The sequence below is a fragment of the Lissotriton helveticus genome, chromosome 2_1 (genome assembly GCF_964261635.1).
Source record: "Lissotriton helveticus chromosome 2_1, aLisHel1.1, whole genome shotgun sequence".
Taxonomy (NCBI): Eukaryota; Metazoa; Chordata; class Amphibia; order Caudata; family Salamandridae; genus Lissotriton; species Lissotriton helveticus.
Window position 1 is genome coordinate 1,410,082,668 of NC_136059.1, and position 19,344 is coordinate 1,410,102,011.

Consider the following 19,344-nt stretch of genomic DNA (forward strand, 5'->3'; position numbering starts at 1 on the left):
GAGTTACCGTGACAGGGGAAGCCGCGTTGTGAAAGTCGAGAGAACTGGGAAGTCTGAAACACGAGGGGTCTACCCTCTCCTTATTCCCGGACTTCACCCTTAGAGTACAGGAGGCCAGAAGGCAATTCACCCCTCTGAAGAGGAAGTTGAGAGACCAGAAAATTGAGTATGCAATGCTGTATCCGGCAAGACTTAAGGTGATGTTCAATGGGCAAGCCAAAATATTCCTAGACCCGCAGTCCCTGCAGAAAGTTCTGAAAGACCGCGATAAAACTGATAGATAAGGGTCGGGCCGGAGTGGCGGGCCTAGTGCTGATGCCGCAAATTGCGATCTAGATGAAAATGACTGATATGTTGGCTCAATCCGGACAAGGTTCATTATGCTGTCGGCCCTTACTGTTGGGTGTCAATTTATGGAGGCTCCGTAACTTATCGTTATTCCTGTGGTTATGGAGAGCTTCATGCAAAGTGGTTATTGTTCAATAATTCTTATGGGTGTATATTAGTCTGTCGTGAAGCTCACCTTCACGTTGCACTGTTCCTTATGTCATCTTCGCTCTTTTGGTCCCCAGGGTGAATGTTTGTGACTCCTGGCCATCTATTGCAGTTTACCCTGCTGTGGGATTCGCTGCTGGTGCGATTTGGGCTTTATGGGAGTCTCCTAAACGTAACTGTTAATTATCAAGGAAGCATAATGTTTGACTTTTGGTGGTCGGGTGGGGGGTGCACTAGCGTGTTATTGCTAGGTAACATCGTCCCCAATGCATTACATTCTGTTCTCTTTTCTATTTTGGGGAATTCGTTGTTTTGTATATGTATTTTCTTTGCTTAGGTTGCATATTTTAGAGGTTACAGGGAGGGTTGCTATTCGCCTCTGCCAAGTTGGGGATTGCAAGGCGTGGGTGGGGAGGGGCGTTGAGTTGCTTATTGATTTTTTTATTTCACAGATCACATGTCACACTTTGGTCATGATTGTTAATGGGTGCTGCTTCACAGGTATCCCAAGATGTTTGTCAACACTCACTCTATGTCAGGTCAACACACTAAACAGGAGCATCTTAAACAATTGAACCTTATTACTTGGAATGTCAGGGGGTTGAATGACCACAGAAAGGTCCGGAAAATGTTGGCGTATTTGAAACCCCATAAGGTAGACATGGCTCTTCTCCAGGAGACCCATCTTCAGCCTGGTAGTGCACTACTTTCAGGCGGCAGATTGACAGGTCCCTTTCATGCTGTGTGTTTCACTTCTCACTCCAGGGGGGTGTTGACGTGGGTTGACCCCCGGTCGGGACTCCGTTTGGAGCAATGTGCAACTGACACAGCTGGTAGATATGTTGTATCCAGATGCTTCGGAAGGAGCTCAATTTTCTCATTGTTAATTTGTATGGCCCTAATTATGATGATCCATAATTTTATCCGTCTTTATTTACATTGCTGCGAGACCATCAGCCATTGCCGCTGCTATTGGGGGAACTTTAATTATGTCTTGGACCCAACACTTGCCAGATCTAGAGACCCACCCAGGCACTTGTCTGCTTCAGCGAAAGCTATTGTTGACATAGCCCCACAATTGGGTCTTTCGGATGTTTGGAGGGCTAGGGCTAGCGACAGGGGGGATTCACTCATTACTCCGCTCCCCACGATATCCACACCCATGTAGACTATTGGCTCATTTCACACATACTATTGCCCAACGTGCAGGGCTGCCCTGTTTTCGCTGGGACTTTCTCGGATCACTCCCCATTCTGTTAGCCATAACTGTGCCTTCCCATGGTCCTCCTTCTTTCCTCTGGAGGTTCCCTCCATATTTGTTGTTGGATGTCCTTTTTAAATCAGAGTTGATGGACGCAATCACTGAGTTCTTTGTTTTTAATGTTGTCTCTGTTGATTCTTTTGCCACGGTGTGGGAATCATTTAAGGTTTATATTCGGGGTATCGCGATAAGTAGGCATGCAGGGGTTCTACGCTCTATTAGAGACAGGCTCGCTCGGTTCGAATCCTGGATAGTGGGGCTTAAAGCTGAGCTCACTGGCGGAAATGATCCTATCACACGAGAGCTGCCGAAGGAGACGATGAAGGAATACCAAGAAGAAGCAGATAGCGAAGTTAAACATATAGGCAAATATGCCAAAGCTAGATTCTATGGCGGGGCCGATTGTCCTGGATCAGTGCTGACGGCTCTAGCCCATTGTAGATCAGAGCCCGGTGGCTTCTCTGAGCTACTAGACGATGAAAGTTCTCTCCTGACAGAGCAAGCGTATGTTAATAAACAGTTTTGGTGATATTATCATGAGCTCTATAGCTCTAAGTTTTCCTCTAACGAATCTGACATATTGCAGTATCTTGAATATTTGGAACTCCCTTGGCTACAAAATTGGCACTGAAAAATGTTATTGCGTCCTATAGAAGCAGTGGAAATACGTCTTGCCTTGAACTCCATACAAGGGGGCAGCACCCCAGGTCAGGATGGGCTTACGGTGCCTTCCTACAAGGGCTTTAGCGACCTTTTAATTCCCCATTTGTCTTCCCAGTTCCAGGAGATGGGAGGGGATGGGATAATGCCGTGATAATTACACTGTTAAAGCCTGGTAAGGATCCTCGTAAGTGCTCCTCTTGACGTCCACTTTCCCTATTAAACGTAGACACCAAGATATTTGCTACGGACCTGGCTAATCGCCTGTCCCCCTTTATTGCCTCAACTGATTGGTCGAACAACCTTCGCACGGTGTTCGCTGCCCATCAACATGTTCGACCATAGGTTAAGGCGGCGTCAGTCTTCCTAGACGCAGAAAAGGCCTTTGATTTGAGCAAATGGATGTTTATGCTAGCTGTCCTGCGCTGAATAGGAGTTGGAGAGGTATTTTTACAACTGGTCTCGGTACTTTATAATTCCCCTTTGGCCCGGGCACTGGTGGTATGGTCTCTGCCCCTATTCAGATATCAAGGGGCACACATCAAGGGTCCCATGGTCAAAGAGGCCTGTGCTTCCCTAACTATAATTTAATTGTTTCAGCCTATGCTGATGACATGTTACTATATATTCGGGACCCAGAGACACATCTAGCTCCCGTGATACGTGAAGTGTTGTGCTTTGGGGGTCTTTTGGGACTAAAGATCAATTGGGATAAGTCCATAATTTTTCCGTTAACAGAAGCCACGGCACCGACACCGCTTGACTTCCCTCTCCAGTGGACGTCAGATCCAGTTCGATACTTGGGTATCCAAGTGCACTCCGACGCGGACCAGGTGCTTACCGCGAATTATGGCAGGTCTATTGTTGAATTGGTCAAAGAGATAAACAGAGGGATCAGGCTTCTGCTCTCACTTATGGGCAGAGTATCCTTAATGAAAATGGTGGTGTCCCTGCGCTGTCTTTTCCTTTTCATCAACATTCCCATTGTGGTGCCCCAACACATGTTTCGGGAACTGTGGGTTTCGATGAGTAAGCTAGCATGGTCAGGTAAGTCTCAGCTCATGGTAGTAGACACTCTTATGTTACCATATTCAGCGGGGGTTGGGGGCGCCCGATCTGGAGCTTTATTACAGGATAGCTCAAGCCTCAAGGGTCCATGGTCCAATGGATTTACCACACCTCCAGATTGATAACATGGCCGCTGCCCCGCACCATGTGGCATGATTTTTGACTAAGGTTCCTGACAGGCGGTGTGGGGTTTTAGACTCTGTGAATTCCACAGTACATGCCTGGAACACGATACTAAAAGAAAATTCTGATGCGCAACTTTACTTACCTCGGATGTGAGTTGAATGGTATCAGTGGTTTTCTCTCAGCTCTGAGCGTGGTACTCTCCGTGCCCTCCAGTCGTGAACTTTTGGTGAAATATTTTCAGCGTATTAAATTAGATTTTTGGTCTTTCTCTCTCTCCTTTTGGCAAAACGTAGACTGGTTATGCGATGGATGAGAGGTCCAGTTCCAACAGTGACTAAATGAGAACATTACATGTTATACTGTAATACCCAATCAGATACCTATAATGAACTGCTTCCCCCCGGCGCTGGGCTGAAGGGCTTCTGAGGGCTTTTCACATGATATCAGTTATCACGCTCGCACAATGACAATGCGCAGGATTGATGTCCTTAACGTAAGGGTCACTACCCTCTAATATGTCCCTCTGCAGGGTTGCGGTTATGCTAGCCCTCCTTCTCGCCTGCAAGGATCTGCAACTATATGCATATTCCTGCCAATATATGAACATTGTAGTATGGGTTTATACTAGACTGACTACTTGGGTGGCTCACCAATGTGCTCTTTTTTTCTCATGTATGTACCATTTATTAATAATGCTGCTGATAATGTGATCTATTCCTTCATTTTTGTTGATGTTGTAATTGTTTATGCCTTAAAATGAAAAAAAACATTAAAAAAATAATAGTTTGAGGTAAATTATTTTATTTAACATTATTTCCTATCGGGTTTTCTTTTAAGTCCCTGCCTCCATTGTTTCCTGTGGAAGTGTGTTGAAGTTCCAGTGATTTGTCTTGTGTATTGCTGGACTTAATCCAAGGATGAGCTCCAGTAAATTCATGACAGAAACCAGTTTGGCTTTAGTAACCTTAGATAAACGTTTGTGATCCTTTGCATCCTTTTTCCAAAATCCTCGAAATTCTACAAGTTCTCCAGGTTTGTAGATTCCCCTAGAGGTAATAGAGAAAATATCCAAGATACACCTAAAGTTGGGTTTCTATGAAAAAAGGGAAGAACATTTCGTGCTTAAAAAATGGCATCAGCGAAAAGGTTTTCTGTGCTTGGCGGGACCCCCGCGGTCCTGCCAAGCATATTACGAGTTGCCTCTTCACCACGGTTTTCATGGTGATTCTTCCACCATGAAAACCATGGCAGAGAAGAGGCATGCCTCTGGGCCGTGAGGTGCATGCAGGGGAGCACATGTTGTGCCCCCCTGTGTGCATGCACCCCATTACCTGCGAGAAACTTAACAAAATGAGTAGGTTGAAGAGCCATGTGTTGAAACTCTTTCATCTTTAACTTATTGTTATGATGGTTGATGTAAAAGAGTAATAAACCGTTATGGTTTATAGACCTTTCTGGTCACAAGGACATATAGGGTTTCTAGGTTCTACAAATAAATGCGATATGCATAGCCAACAACTAAGCAGCCCCTTACAATGAGTTTTCATTGTTTATCGATTATACAGTAATTCAAATGGTAAAACTTAAAGAGTCAAAAGGAATTTGTGGGTACCTGTCAGATCTGGCACTCTCTGCAGGATCACCCCCAAACCTTTTGCCTTAACTCTCCTATTTCTTGAACCCGTATTTGTTGAAATTTAGAATTTGCTTGTGCTCTCCCCTTTAACCCCTTCGGGGCTAATGACGAGCTGGGCTCGTCATGGCGCTTACCTGTGGTGCGCTGATGACAAGGCCAGCTCGTCATCAGCCCCACCCTCGGGGGAAGTGCTGGTGCTCCCCCCGAGGGTCTCCGATCTTCGTTGTTTTGCTGGGGGCGGCAGCGGAAGAGCTTCCGCTGCCGCCCCGCCCCCCCATGGGAATCCCTGATGACGTCAGTGCGCACAGCGCGCGCTGACATCATCAGGGATTCCCAGCGCTCGGGAAGCCATTTGCTTCCTGAGCGCGGTGGAAGAAGGTAGGTTTTGGGACTCCGGCGGGGGTTTGGGGCAGCGAAGAGGCATCAGGGGAGAGGAAAGAGATTTTCCTCTCCCCTGATGTCTCTTTGCAGGGCATTTCTGCCTCACGATCGCGCACAGCGTCGCGATCGTGCGGCGGAAATGCCCCCACTAGCACCAGGGATTGTTTATTTAGATTTTCGGAAGCGACCCCTTGGGCAAGGGTTACTTCCAGGTGGGCTGCCATAATATTTTCGATTTTCTGCCCCCCCTGGGGGCAAATCGGCCCGTTTTTTTTGTCGTTTTGCCCCCAGAGGGGACAGAAAATGCCCACTAGCACCAGGGATTTTGGTTTTAGCTTTTAGGAAGCGACCCCTTGGGCAAGGGTCGCTTCCAGGTGGCCTCACACTTAACTTTTTGTTTTTCTGCCCCCCCCTGGGGGCAAATCGGCCCGTTTTTTGGCCGTTTTGCCCCCAGAGGGGGCAGGAATTTCCCACTGGCACCAGGGATTTTTGTTGGGGCAATGTGTTTGTTTTGGGAAGCGACCCCTTGGGTAAGGGTCGCTTCCAGGTGGCCATGATTGTGTTTTTGTTTTTCTGTCCACCCTGGGGGCAAATCGGCCCGTATTTTTTGCCGTTTTGCCCCCAGGGGGGGCAGAAAATGCCCACTAGCACCAGGGAATTTAAATTTTGTTTTTAGGTAGCGACCTCCTGGGCAAGGAGTAATGCTTGGCTGGCGGTGTGTGTGGAGTGGCGCTTGGCTGGATGGTGTGCGTGCAGTGGTACTTGGCTGTCTGTGCACGGAGTGCTACTTTGCTGGCGGTGTGTGTGGAGTGGTGCTTGGCTGGTGGTGTGCGTGGAGTGGTACTTGGTTGTCTGTGCACGGAGTGGTGTTTGGCTGGTGGTGTGTGTGGAGTGGTGTTTGGCTGGCGGTGTGTGTGGAGTGGTACTTGGCTGGATGGTGTGCGTGGAGCGGTGCTTGGCTGGCGGTGAGTGGCGCTTGGCTTGCGGTGTGCGTGGAGTGGTGCTTGGCTGGCGGTGTGTGTGGAGTGGAACTTGGCTGTCGTTGTGCGCTGAGTGGTGTTTGGCTGGCGGTGTGCGTGGAGGGGTACTTGGCTATCTATGCACGGAGTGGTGCTTGGCTGGCGGTGTGTGTGGAGTGGCGCTTGGCTGGTGGTGTGTGTGGAGTGGTCATTTGCTGTCTGTGCACAGAGTGCTGCTTGGCTGGCGGTGTGTGTGGAGTGGCGCTTGGCTGGTGGTGTGCGTGGAGTGCTACTTTGCTGTCTGTGCACGGAGTGGTGCTTGGCTGGCGGTGTGTGTGGAGTGGCGCTTGGCTTGTGGTGTGCGTGGAGTGCTACTTTGCTGTCTGTGCACGGAGTGCTGCTTGGCTGGTGGTGTGTGTTGAGTGGCGCTTGGCTGGTGGTGTGCGTGGAGTGGTACTTGGTTGTCTGTGCACGGAGTGATGTTTGGCTGGTGGTGTGTGTGGAGTGGTGTTTGGCTGGCGGTGTGTGTGGAGTGGTACTTGGCTGGATGGTGTGCGTGGAGCGGTGCTTGGCTGGCGGTGAGTGGCGCTTGGCTTGCGGTGTGCGTGGAGTGGTGCTTGGCTGGCGGTGTGTGTGGAGTGGTACTTGGCTGTCGGTGTGCGCTGAGTGGTGTTTGGCTGGCGGTGTGCGTGGAGGGGTACTTGGCTATCAATGCACGGGTGGTGCTTGGCTGGCGGTGTGTGTGGAGTGGCACTTGGCTGGTGGTGTGTGTGGAGTGGTCATTTGCTGTCTGTGAACGGAGTGCTGCTTGGCTGGCGGTGTGTGTGGAGTGGCGGTTGGCTGGTGGTGTGCGTGGAGTGCTACTTTGCTGTCTGTGCACGGAGTGGTGCTTGGCTGGCGGTGTGTGTGGAGTGGCGCTTGGCTGGTGGTGTGCGTGGAGTGCTACTTTGCTGTCTGTGCACGGAGTGCTGATTGGCTGGCGGTGTATGTGGAGTGGTGCTTGGCTGGTGGTGTGCGTGGAGTGGTACTTGGTTGTCTGTGCACGGAGTGGTGTTTGGCTGGTGGTGTGTGTGGAGTGGTTTTTGGCTGGCGGTGTGTGTGGAGTGGTACTTGGCTGGATGGTGTGCGTGGAGCGGTGCTTGGCTGGCGGTGAGTGGCGCTTGGCTTGCAGTGTGCTTGGAGTGGTGCTTGGCTGGCGGTGTGTGTGGAGTGGTACTTGGCTGTCGGTGTGCGCTGAGTGGTGTTTGGCTGGCGGTGTGCGTGGAGGGGTACTTGGCTATCTATGCACGGAGTGGTGCTTGGCTGGCGGTGTGTGTGGAGTGGCGCTTGGCTGGTGGTGTGTGTGGAGTGGTTATTTGCTGTCTGTGCACGGAGTGCTGCTTGGCTGGCGGTGTGTGTGGAGTGGCGCTTGGCTGGTGGTGTGCGTGGAGTGCTACTTTGCTGTCTGTGCACGGAGTGCTGCTTGGCTGGCGGTGTGTGTGGAGTGGCGCTTGGCTGGTGGTGTGCGTGGAGTGGTACTTGGTTGTCTGTGCACGGAGTGGTGTTTGGCTGGTGGTGTGTGTGGAGTGGTGTTTGGCTGGCGGTGTGTGTGGAGTGTTGTTTGGCTGGCGGTGTGTGTGGAGTGGTACTTGGCTGGATGGTGTGCGTGGAGCGGTGCTTGGCTGGTGGTGAGTGGCACTTGGCTTGCGGTGTGCGTGGAGTGGTGCTTGGCTGGCGGTGTGTGTGGAGTGGTATTTGGCTGTCGGTGTGCGCTGAGTGGTGTTTGGCTGGCGGTGTGCGGTTGGCTATCTATGCACGGAGTGGTGCTTGGCTGGTGGTGTGTGTGGAGTGGCGCTTGGCTGGTGGTGTGTGTGGAGTGGTCATTTGCTGTCTGTGCACGGAGTGCTGCTTGGCTGGCGGTGTGTGTGGAGTGGTGCTTGGCTGGTGGTGTGCGTGGAGTGCTACTTTGCTGTCTGTGCACGGAGTGGTGCTTGGCTGGCGGTGTGCGTGGAGTGGCGCTTGGCTGGTGGTGTGCATGGAGTGGTACATGGCTGTCTGTGCACGGAGTGGTGCTTGGCTGGCGGTGTGGGTGGAGTGGCGCTTGGCTGGATGGTGTGAGTGGAGTGGTACTTGGCTGTCGTTGTGCGCTGAGTGGTGTTTGGCTTTCAGTGTGCATGGTCTTATTCTTATTCAACCTTCCTCATTGATCCTCTGCTAGCCACTTACGAGGTCCCCTCTTTTATTACCAGCGCTTGGACGCCTCCGGGTAGCAATTCGCGCTCTATAAATTTACCTCCATTTCCATTTCCATGGTGGTGTGGGTGGACTGGCACTCGGCTGGCGGTGTGTGAGTAGTTACTTTCTGTTGGTCACTACACACACTGCTAGTTGAGTGACACTCTACGCAGTCCAACATTTTCTGAAGTTACTGTGTCAGATTTGTGGGCGTGTGAAAGTGATGGGCCCTCGAATGGCGCTGGCGGCTGGCGGTGTGAATGTTTTGTATGTGTCACACGTACAAAAGGTGTATGAATGTCCTTACTGCCCCTGTGTGATGGGGGTACTGGTAGGAGCAAAAGACTGACTGGCACCAAAGGGGTCAGGCAGTAAAAAAAATTCAAAAAATTATCCAGTGTCTTGATGTTAAACCTCATCTAATCTCAATTGGTCTAAGCCCTATTTGATGGCCCATCTGGCCGAATTTAAATTTGGGGGCCAAATTTGTGTGTTGTTGTTTTAATTGTTATATTGTTTGTGAAATGTGGTAGTCATTTTTTTTTCTTCTCTATTTTTGTTATGTTCCAGGCTTTTGCTGTTTGGATTGTTGTAGGTTGCGTGTCTGTTTGCAGCTTGTGTAGTTGCTTGTGCTTGGTAAGTGAATGTATTTTGTACTACTTTCCCTTGATGTTTGTCTTTTTGAAAAAGGTTGTACTTCTAGCAGTTTGTGTGGCTCTGTGTTTTTTTTTTTTCCGGCATTAGTGTTTGATGTGCACTTTGTTTTCTAATCTGTCATTTCTTTTTTTCTTTCTAGTGGGATATCATTTCTTTTTGCTGTGTCTCAACAGAGTAGGTGCTGGTGAGTGTAGCTATATTTGGTAAGAGTGAAATTGTTTTGGATTGTATTTATCTTTTTGTGAAAGCCTTACCTTGTTTACTTCTTACTTTGCACAGTGTAGGTTGTTGTTCACTTGTGTGTGCAGTCTTCTTGCTTTGTAAGGATAATGGCTAGTCGCAGGATTACTGCTCAGCAGGTTCTTGGTTTGCTTTTTGAGTCTTCCTTTGACCATGGTTCAGAGTCTGAGTCCGATTCGGACTCCCAGGTAGGGGCAGAAGATTCAGGCAGTGAGTTTTCTCTTCGCATGGAATCATCATCATCAGATGATGAATCTTCTTCTAATGCTGATGAAGGGCCTATGGTAGAGGAGGACATTGAGGTGCCGGTAGTGGGCCAAGAGGCACCTGTGCTGCTGCCTAGGGCCGCAAGGTTTCCTTTCTTTTTACGTCGGCAAGAGGCATGTGGGCTGGAGCCTGCACCCAAAAGGCTTCACATTGCTGTGGTGCGCAAAGAGGCATCTGGTGCTTTTCGTCTTCCTGCTGGTGTAGTGCAGCAAGAGGCATCTGGGGCTGTTAGGCTTCCCATTGGTGTAGAGCGGCAAGAGGCATCTGGGCCTGCTTGGTTTCCCGGTGGTGTAGTGCAGCAAGAAGCATCTCAGGCTGCTGGGCTTCCCGTTGGTGTAGTGCAGGAAGAGCCCTCTGGGGATGCTCTGTCTTCTGTTGGTGTTGTACAGCCAGAAGTATCTGTGGCTGGTAGGCTTCCCATTGGTGTAGAGCGGCAAGAGGCATCTGGGTCTGCTTGGTTTCCCGGTGGTGTAGTGCAGCAAGAAGCATCTCAGGCTGCTGGGCTTCCCGTTGGTGTAGTGCAGGAAGAGCCCTCTGGGGATGCTATGTCTTCTGTTGGTGTTTTGCAGCCAGAAGTATCCGTGGCTGTTAGGCTTCCCATTGGTGAACAACAGCAAGAGGCTTCTGGGCTGCAGGCTGGGGTGGCTGCTCCCCCTGTTGATAGGGATGGCCTCTGGGTTCCCCCTGGCTCGGTGCAGCCGGCATTGCCAGAGTTCACTGGTGTTCCTGGGTGTAGAGTGAATACTGAGAATTTTCTGCCAATTAATTTTTTTCAGTTGTTTTTTGACGATGTGTTTTTGCAAGAGATTGTTGAGCAAACCAATTTGTATGCAGAACAATTTTTGAGGGCCAACAGTGCCAGCCTTAAGCACTATTCTAGAGCAATCCGGTGGACTCCCACAAATGTTGAAGAGATGAAGAAGTTTCTGGGATTAACTTTTTTGATGGGCTTGCTAAGGAAGCCATCAATGACTTCATATTGGTCCACTAGTCCCTTAATGGCAACAGCTATATTTCCAGCAGTCATAAGTCGTGATCGGTATATGCTTCTTCTTCGGGTGATGCATTTTGTTGATAATAGTTTAGCGTTGTCACGCGATCACCCTGATTGTGACCGTTTGTTTAAAATTCGGCCTGTCCTTGATCACTTTGTTGATCGTTTTTCTGAGATCTTTGTCCCTGGTAAAGAAATTGCAGTGGATGAGTCTTTGCTGTTGTTCAAGGGCCGCTTGGTTTTTAGGCAATACATTCCTAGTAAGAGGGCACGCTATGGAATCAAACTGTATATGCTGTGTGACAGTGAGACTGGATATGTCTACAATTTCAGGGTGTACACTGGTAAGGAGTCCAGCATTAACCCTCCTGATTGTCCTTCTACTTTTGGAGTGACTGAGAAAATTGTGTGGGAACTAGGTAGAGGATTATTTAACAAAGGCCATCATTTATATGTAGATAACTTCTACACTGGTGTGCGGTTGTTCCAGGAGTTGGCCAAAGTGGGCACTGTTGCTTGTGGCACAATGCGCAGTAACCGTAAAGGTTTCCCAAAGGAACCTTTTTTCAAAAGGCTTGTGCGGGGACAGTCTACGGCATTGCGATGTGGGGAGCTTCTAGCTGTGAAGTATTCAGACAAGAGAAATGTGTACATGCTGACTACTATCCACGATGAAAGTACAGAACCTGTGCCTGTTTGGGGTCAGGGTGCTGAAGTGCGCAAACCTGTGTGCATTATAGCTTACAATAAGTTCATGGGTGGTGTTGACAGAGTAGATCAGAGGTTGGAACCTTATGCTGCTCTTCGAAAGGCCTACGTTTGGTACAAGAAGTTGGCTATCCATCTGTTCCACTTGGCATCCTTTAATGCTTTCGTTGTGTTCCAGAAGTCTTGTCCTGAGAAGAAGATGCCTTTTGTTAAGTTTCAGGAGTCTATAATAGGCAGCCTTGTACTTGTGGAGCAGGCAAGTGTTCCTAGATTTGGAGTGGTGGAGGAAGTGGCTAGATTGAAAGATCGCCACTTTCCTGAATCTATTCCTTCCACTACCGCAAGAGACTTTCCGACTAGAAGATGCAAAGTCTGTTGGCGAAGAGGCGTGCGGAAGGAGTCTCGTATATACTGTCCTGACTGTCCTTCTAAGCCTGCATTGTGTCTGTCAACTTGTTTTAAATCGTACCACACGCAAAATAAGTTTTGGGAGTTTTAATGAGCTGTAAAGTGAATTGCCTGGTCTGCATTCTGTAAAAAATGTTTAGTTTGTTTCAAGGATTGGCATTAGTGCAAAGTTTTTATTTTAAGAATTTGTGTTAGCTGATTTGTAGGTATTTCCATTTGTTTAGTGTTATTTTCAAAAAAAGAATTCTAAATGTGTTTGTGGTGTGTGCCGGCTGGTGCTTGGCTGGCGATGTGTGTGGAGTTGCGCTTGGCTGGTGGTGTTCGTGGAGTGGTACGTGGCTGTCTGTGCATGGAGTGGTGTTTGGCTGGTGGTGTGTGTGGAGTGGTGCTTGGCTGGCGGTGTGTGTGGAGTGGTGCTTGGCTGGTGGTGTGTGTGGAGTGGTGCTTGGCTGGCAGTGTTTGTGGAGTGGTGCTTGGCTGGCGGTGTGTGTGGAGTGGTGCTTGGCTGGCGGTGTGTGTGGAGTTGCGCTTGGCTGAAGGTGTTTGTGGAGTAGTACTTGGCTGTCTGTGCACGGAGTGGTGCTTGGCTGGCGGTGTGTGTGGAGTGGCGCTTGGCTGGTGGTGTTTGTGGAGTAGTACTTGGCTGTCTGTGCACGGAGTGGTGTTTGGCTGGTGGTGTGTGTGGAGTGGTGTTTGGCTGGCGGTATGTGTGGAGTGGTACTTGGCTGGATGGTGTGCATGGAGCGGTGCTTGGCTGGTGGTGTTTGTGGAGTAGTACTTGGCTATCTGTGCACGGAGTGGTGCTTGGCTGGCGGTGTGTGTGGAGTGGCGCTTGGCTGGTGGTGTTTGTGGAGTGGTACTTGGCTGTCTGTGCATGGAGTGGTGTTTGGCTGGTGGTGTGTGTGGAGTGGTGTTTGGCTGGCGGTGTGTGTGGAGTGGTACTTGGCTGGAGGGTGTGCGTGGAGCGGTGCTTAGCTGTCTGTGCACGGAGTGGTGCTTGGCTGGCGGTGTGTGTGGAGTGGCGCTTGGCTGGTGGTGTTTGTAGAGTGGTACTTGGCTGTCTGTGCACAGAGTTGTGCTTGGCTGTCGGTGTGCGCTGAGTGGTGTTTGGCTGGCGGTGTGCATGGTCTGGTGCTTGGATGGTGGTGTGGGTGGACAGGCGCTCGGCTGGCGGTGTGTGAGTAGTTACTTTCTGTTGGTCACTACACACACTGCTAGTTGAGTGACACTCCACGCAGTCCATCAATTTGTGTAGTTGCAGTGTCAGAAATGTGGGCGTGTGAAAGTGATGGGCCCTTGAATGGCGCTGTTTGCTGGTGTGAGTGTTGAAATGTGATGGGTCCGCGGCTGGCGGTGTGAATGTTTTGAATGTGTCACACGTACGAAAGGTGTATGAATGGCCTGTAAAGAGGTTGGTGCCTTGATGTTGCTTTACAGCTCACGAGCTGTGAGTCAGTGGTTCAGTTAATCATACTTTCAATTATGCGCAGTGTATTTCATTTTTTGTGAAATTACTTGCGATTACAATTGTATGTACTGAATCATCACTCACCCTCGTGCCAAATCCAACCAGTATGTGTGTGTGCTTGCGGATTAGATGGCTGTGCAGTTAAAACATTTTTTTCTCTTTCTGCAGTAGGGTGTACCTTGTCCCTTATTGTGATTGTTGTAATGTGTTGCTTTTCTTCCAGATGGTGTCAGTGGTCTTGTTTGTATCAGGTATGAAAGGTGCGTGAATGGCCTGTAAAACGGTTGGTGCCTTGTCGTGACTTTACAGCTCACGAGTTGCGAGTCACTGGTTCGGTTTTCATGCATTTATTTATTAACAGAGCATTTCATTTTTTTGAAATATCATGTTAATAAAATTTTATGTACTGAACCATCACTCGCCCTCGTGCCAAATCCAACCTGTATGTGTGTGCCTTTGAGGAATAGATGGCCGTGCTTGATTCTTTGTCTTTTGAGTACCTCAGTTATGGTGTATATTATAGCTATAAATAACTTTCTAAATTTAGATATTATTGGCAATTCATGGCAGTATATGGTCATGTCTTGTTGGTGAATTCTATTGTTGTTTTTTGTGCACAATCTCTTGCAAACTTGAAATTGTCTGTCACAATTTTCATGCGATATTGTCCTCTGAATCGCACGTTCTCCATCTGAAAACTTAATTCATTCAAAACAATTTGGTTTTGCAAGGGGGTTCCCATGAGTTTTTGGCCCGGGGCTTGGCGGGCATCTTTGGAAACTGCCAAACCCAAACAGTTCTAAGAGGGAGGTATGGCATGCGTGGGTCCCCCAATGTTTTGCTACCCAGAAACCCCTGCAAACCTTAAATTTAGGTAAAAAAAACACTTTTCCGTACTTTTTTGGGTGGGATCTCGCTGCCGGCACAAATGTCCTACCACCCAGCGTTTCCCTTGTTTTCCCGAGTAAAATGATACCTCACTTGTGTGGGTGGGCCAAAGGCCTGTGACTAGGGCAGGGGGGCTTAATTTGTAAAACTTAAATACTACTTTTTTCAAAATTCATTTTTGGCGTTTTCTGCTTTGGGGTACCCACACAAGTGAGGTATCCTTTTACTCGGGAGAACAAGGGGAACGCTGGGTGGTAGGACATTTTTGCCGGCACGGAGATCCCACGCAAAAAAGTTTGGAAAAGTGATATTTTTATCTAATTTTAAGGTTTGCAAGGAGTTCTGGGTAGGAAAACTTTGGGGGACCCACGCATGCCATACGTCCCTAGACTCCCCAGGGTGTCTAGTATTCAGAACTGTTTGGGTTGGTAGTTTCCAAAGATGGCCACCGAGCCCCGGGCCAAAAACTCAGGTGCCCCCCCCAAAATCAAGGTAGTTTTGCAATAGGGTATTGTAAATTCACCACCGTACGTTTCCTGTTGCAGCCACTATGTCTATCCACGCAAGTGAGGTATAATTTTTTTGGGGAGGCCTAGGGGAACGCTGGGTGGGTGGAAATTTGTTTGATCCACGCAGATTCCAGAACTTTCCACCACAGAAATGTGCGGAAAATGTGTTTTTTTTGTCCAATGTTTAGGTTTGCAAGGGATTCTGGATAACAAAACCTGGGGGTAGGCAGACGAGTCACCCCATCCTGAATTCCCCTGGGTGTCTAGTTTTCAGAAATGTATAGGTTTGCTAGGTTTCCCTGGGTGCTGGCAGAGCTAGGGTGCAAAAACAAAAGGTAGTCTTTTTGTCCAAAACGTGCCAGATTTCACTGGTAAATTGAGGTGCAACCATGTTGCGTTTTGCGCTGTTTCATGTCGCAGCCACTATGCCTACCCACGCAAGTGAGGTACCATTTTTTTTGGGAGATCTGGGGGAACGCTGGGTGGGTGGAAATTTGTTGATCCACGCACATTCCAGAACTTTCCACCACAGAAATGTGAGGAAAATTTGTTTTTTTGTCAACTTTTTAGGTTTGCAAGGGATTCTGGGTAACAAAACCTGGGGGTAGGCAGACGAGTCACCCCATCCTGAATTCCCCTGGGTGTCTAGTTTTCAAAAATGTATAGGTTTGCTAGGTTTCCCTAGGTGCTGGCAGAGCTACGGCACAAAAACAAAAGGTAGTCTTTTCGTCCAAAATTTGCTAGATTTCACTGGGAAATTGAGGTGCGACCATGTTGCATTTTGCGCTGTTTAATGTTGCAGCCACTATGCCTACCCACGCAAGTGAGGTACCATTTTTTTTTAGAGACCTGGGGGAACGCTGGGTGGGTGGAAATTTGTTGATCCACGCAGATTCCAGAACTTTCCAACACAGAAATGTGAGGAAAATGTGTTTTTTTGTCAAATTTTTAGGTTTGCAAGGGATTCTGGGTAACAAAACCTGAGGGTAGGCAGACGAGTCACCCCATCCTAAATTTCCCTGGGTGTCTAGTTTCCAAAAATGTATAGGTTTGCTAGGTTTCCCTAGGTGCTGGCAGAGCTAGGGCGCAAAAACAAAAGGTAGTCTTTTTGTCCAAAACGTGCTAGATTTCACTAGGAAATTGAGGTGCGACCATGCTGCGTTTTGCGCTGTTTCATGTCGCAGCCACTATGCCTACCCACGCAAGTGAGGTACCATTTTTTTCGGGAGACCTGGGGGCACGCTGGGTGTGTGGAAATTTGTTGTTCCACGCAGATTCCAGAACTTTCCACCACAGAAATGTGAGGAAAATGTGTTTTTTGTCAAATTTTTAGGTTTGCAATGGATTCTGGGTAACAAAACCTGGGGGTAGGCAGACGAGTCACCCCATCCTGAATTCCCCTGGGTGTCTAGTTTTCAAAAATGGATAGGTTTGCTAGGTTTCCCTGGGTGCTGGCAGAGCTATGGCGCAAAAACAAAAGGTAGTCTTTTTGGCCAAAACGTGCTAGATTTCACTGGGAAATTGAGGTGCAACCATTTTGCGTTTTGCGCTGTTTCATGTCGCAGCCACTATGCCTACCCACGCAAGTGAGGTACCATTTTTTTCGGGAGACCCGGGGAACGCTCAGTGGGTGGAAATTTGTTGATCCACGCAGATTCCAGAACTTTCCACCACAGCAATGTGAGGAAAATGTGTTTTTTTGGTCAAATGTGTAGGTTTGCAAGGGATTCTGGGTAACAAAACCTGGGGGTAGGCAGACGAGTCACCCCATCCTGAATTTCCCTGGGTGTCTAGTTTTCAAAAATGTATAGGTTTGCTAGGTTTCCCTAGGTGCTGGCATAGCTACGGCGCAAAAACAAAAGGTAGTCTTTTTGTCCAAAAAGTGCTAGATTTCACTGGGAAATTGAGGTGCGACCATGTTGCGTTTTGCGCTGTTTCATGTCGCAGCCACTATGCCTACCCACGCAAGTGAGGTACCATTTTTTTCAGGAGACCTAGGGGCACGCTGGGTGGGTGGAAGTTTGTTGATCCACGCAGATTCCAGAACTTTCCACCACAGAAATGTGAGGAAAATGTGTTTTTTTTGTCAAATTTGTAGGTTTGCAAGGGATTATGGGTATTAAAACATGGGGGTAGGCAGACGAGTCACCCAATCCTGAATTTCCCTGGGTGTCTAGTTTTCAAAAATGTATAGGTTTGCTAGGTTTCCCTAGGTGCTGGCAGAGCTACGGCTCAAAAACAAAAGGTAGTCTTTTTGTCCAAAAAGTGCTAGATTTCACTGGGAAATTGAGGTGCGACCATGTTGCGTTTTGCGCTGTTTCATGTCACAGCCACTATGCCTACCCACGCAAGTGAGGTACCATTTTTTTTGGGAGACCTGGGGGCACGCTGGGTGGGTGGAAATTTGTTGATCCACTCAGATTTCAGAACTTTCCACCACAGAAATGTGAGGAAAATGTGTTTTTTTTGGTCAAATTTTTAGGTTTGCAAGGGATTCTGGGTAACAAAACCTGGGGGTAGGCAGATGAGTCACCCCATCCTGAATTTCCCTGGGTGTCTAGTTTTCAAAAATGTATAGGTTTGCTAGATTTCCCTAGGTGCTGGCAGAGCTACGGCGCAAAAACAAAAGGTAGTCTTTTTGTCCAAAAAGTGCTAGATTTCACTGGGAAATTGAGGTGCGACCATGTTGCGTTTTGCGCTGTTTCATGTCGTAGCCACTATGCCTACCCACGCAAGTGAGGTACCATTTTTTTCAGGAGACCTGGGGGCACGCTGGGTGGGTGGAAATTTGTTGATCCACGCAGATTCCAGAACTTTCCAACACAGAAATGTGAGGAAAATGTGTTTTTTTGTCAAATCTTTAGGTTTGCAAGGGATTCTGGGTAGCAAAACCTGGGGGTAGGCAGACGAGTCACCCCATCCTGAATTTGCCTTGGTGTCTAGTTTTCAAAAATGTATAGGTTTGCTAGGTTTACCTAGGTGCTGGCAGAGCTAGGGCGCAAAAACAAAAGGTAGTCTTTTTGTCCAAAACGTGCTAGATTTCACTGGGAAATTGAGGTGCGACCATGCTGCGTTTTACACTGTTTCATGTCGCAGCCACTATACCTACCCACGCAAGTGAGGTACCATTTTTTTCGAGAGACCTGGGGGCACGCTGGGTGGGTGGAAATTTGTTGATCCATGCAGATTCCAGAACTTTCCACCACAGAAATGTGAGGAAAATGTGTTTTTTTTGTCAAATTTTTAGGTTTGCAAGGGATTCTGGGTAACAAAACCTAGGGGTAGGCAGACGAGTCACCCCATCCTGAATTCCCCTGCGTGTCTAATTTTCAAAAATGTATAGGTTTGCTAGGTTTCCCTAGGTGCTGGCAGAGCTACGGCGCAAAAACAAAAGGTAGTCTTTTTGTCCAAAAAGTGCTAGATTTCACTGGGAAATTGAGGTGCGACCATGTTGCGTTTTGCGCTGTTTCGTGTCGCAGCCACTATGCCTACCCATGCAAGTGAGGTACCGTGTTTATCGGGAGACCTGGGGGAATGATGGGTGGGTGGAAATTCGTTGATCCACGCAGATTCCAGAACTTTCCACCACAGAAATGTGAGGAAAATGTGTTTTTTTGTCAAATTCTTAGCTTTGCAAGGGATTCTGGGTAACAAAACCTGGTGGTAGGCAGTCGAGTCACCCCATCCTGAATTCCCCTGGATATCTACTTTTCAAAAATATATAGGTTTGCTAGGTTTCCCTAGGTGCTGGCAGAGCTAGGGCTCAAAAACAAAAGGTAGTCTCTTTGTCCAAAGAGCGCAAGATTTCACTGGGAAATTGAGGTTCGACCACGTTGCATTTTGTGCCGTTTCCTGTCGCAGGCACAAGGCCGACCCACACAAGTGAGGTACCGTTTTTTTTGGGAGACCTGGGGGAACGCTGGGTGGGTGGAAATTTGTTGATCCACGCAGATTCCAGAACTTTCCACCACAGAAATGTGAGGAAAATGTGTTTTTTTTGTCAAAATCTTAGCTTTGCAAGGGATTCTGGGTAGCAAGACCTGGTGGTAGACAGTCGAGTCACCCCATCCTGATTTTCCCTGGGTGTCTACTTTTCAAAAATGTATAGGTTTGCTAGGTTTCCCTAGGTGCCGGCAGAGCTAGGGTGCAAAAACTACAGGTAGGCACTTTGCCAAAAAAGGGTCAATTTGTAACTGCAAAATTTAGGTGTGACCACGTTGCATTTTGCGCCGTTTCCAGTCGCAGGCACAAGGCCGACCCACACAAGTGAGGTACCATTTTTATTGGGAGACTTGGGGTAATTCAGATCTGTAAATCAACTGTTATTACCAATTGAGCTTTCATGCATTTCTCCCTTTCAATGAAAGACATTGTGTAAAAAAAAATTTTTTTTGAAAAATGACCA

General features: G+C 48.3%; 1 long non-coding RNA gene across 1 annotated transcript in view; it reads right to left on the reverse strand.

Annotated features, from left to right (window-relative positions):
* LOC144818690 (uncharacterized) overlaps window positions 1-19,344 on the reverse strand; it is a 406,168-nt gene that overhangs the window by 7,526 nt on the left and 379,298 nt on the right. The gene's annotated exons all lie outside the window — the stretch shown is intronic.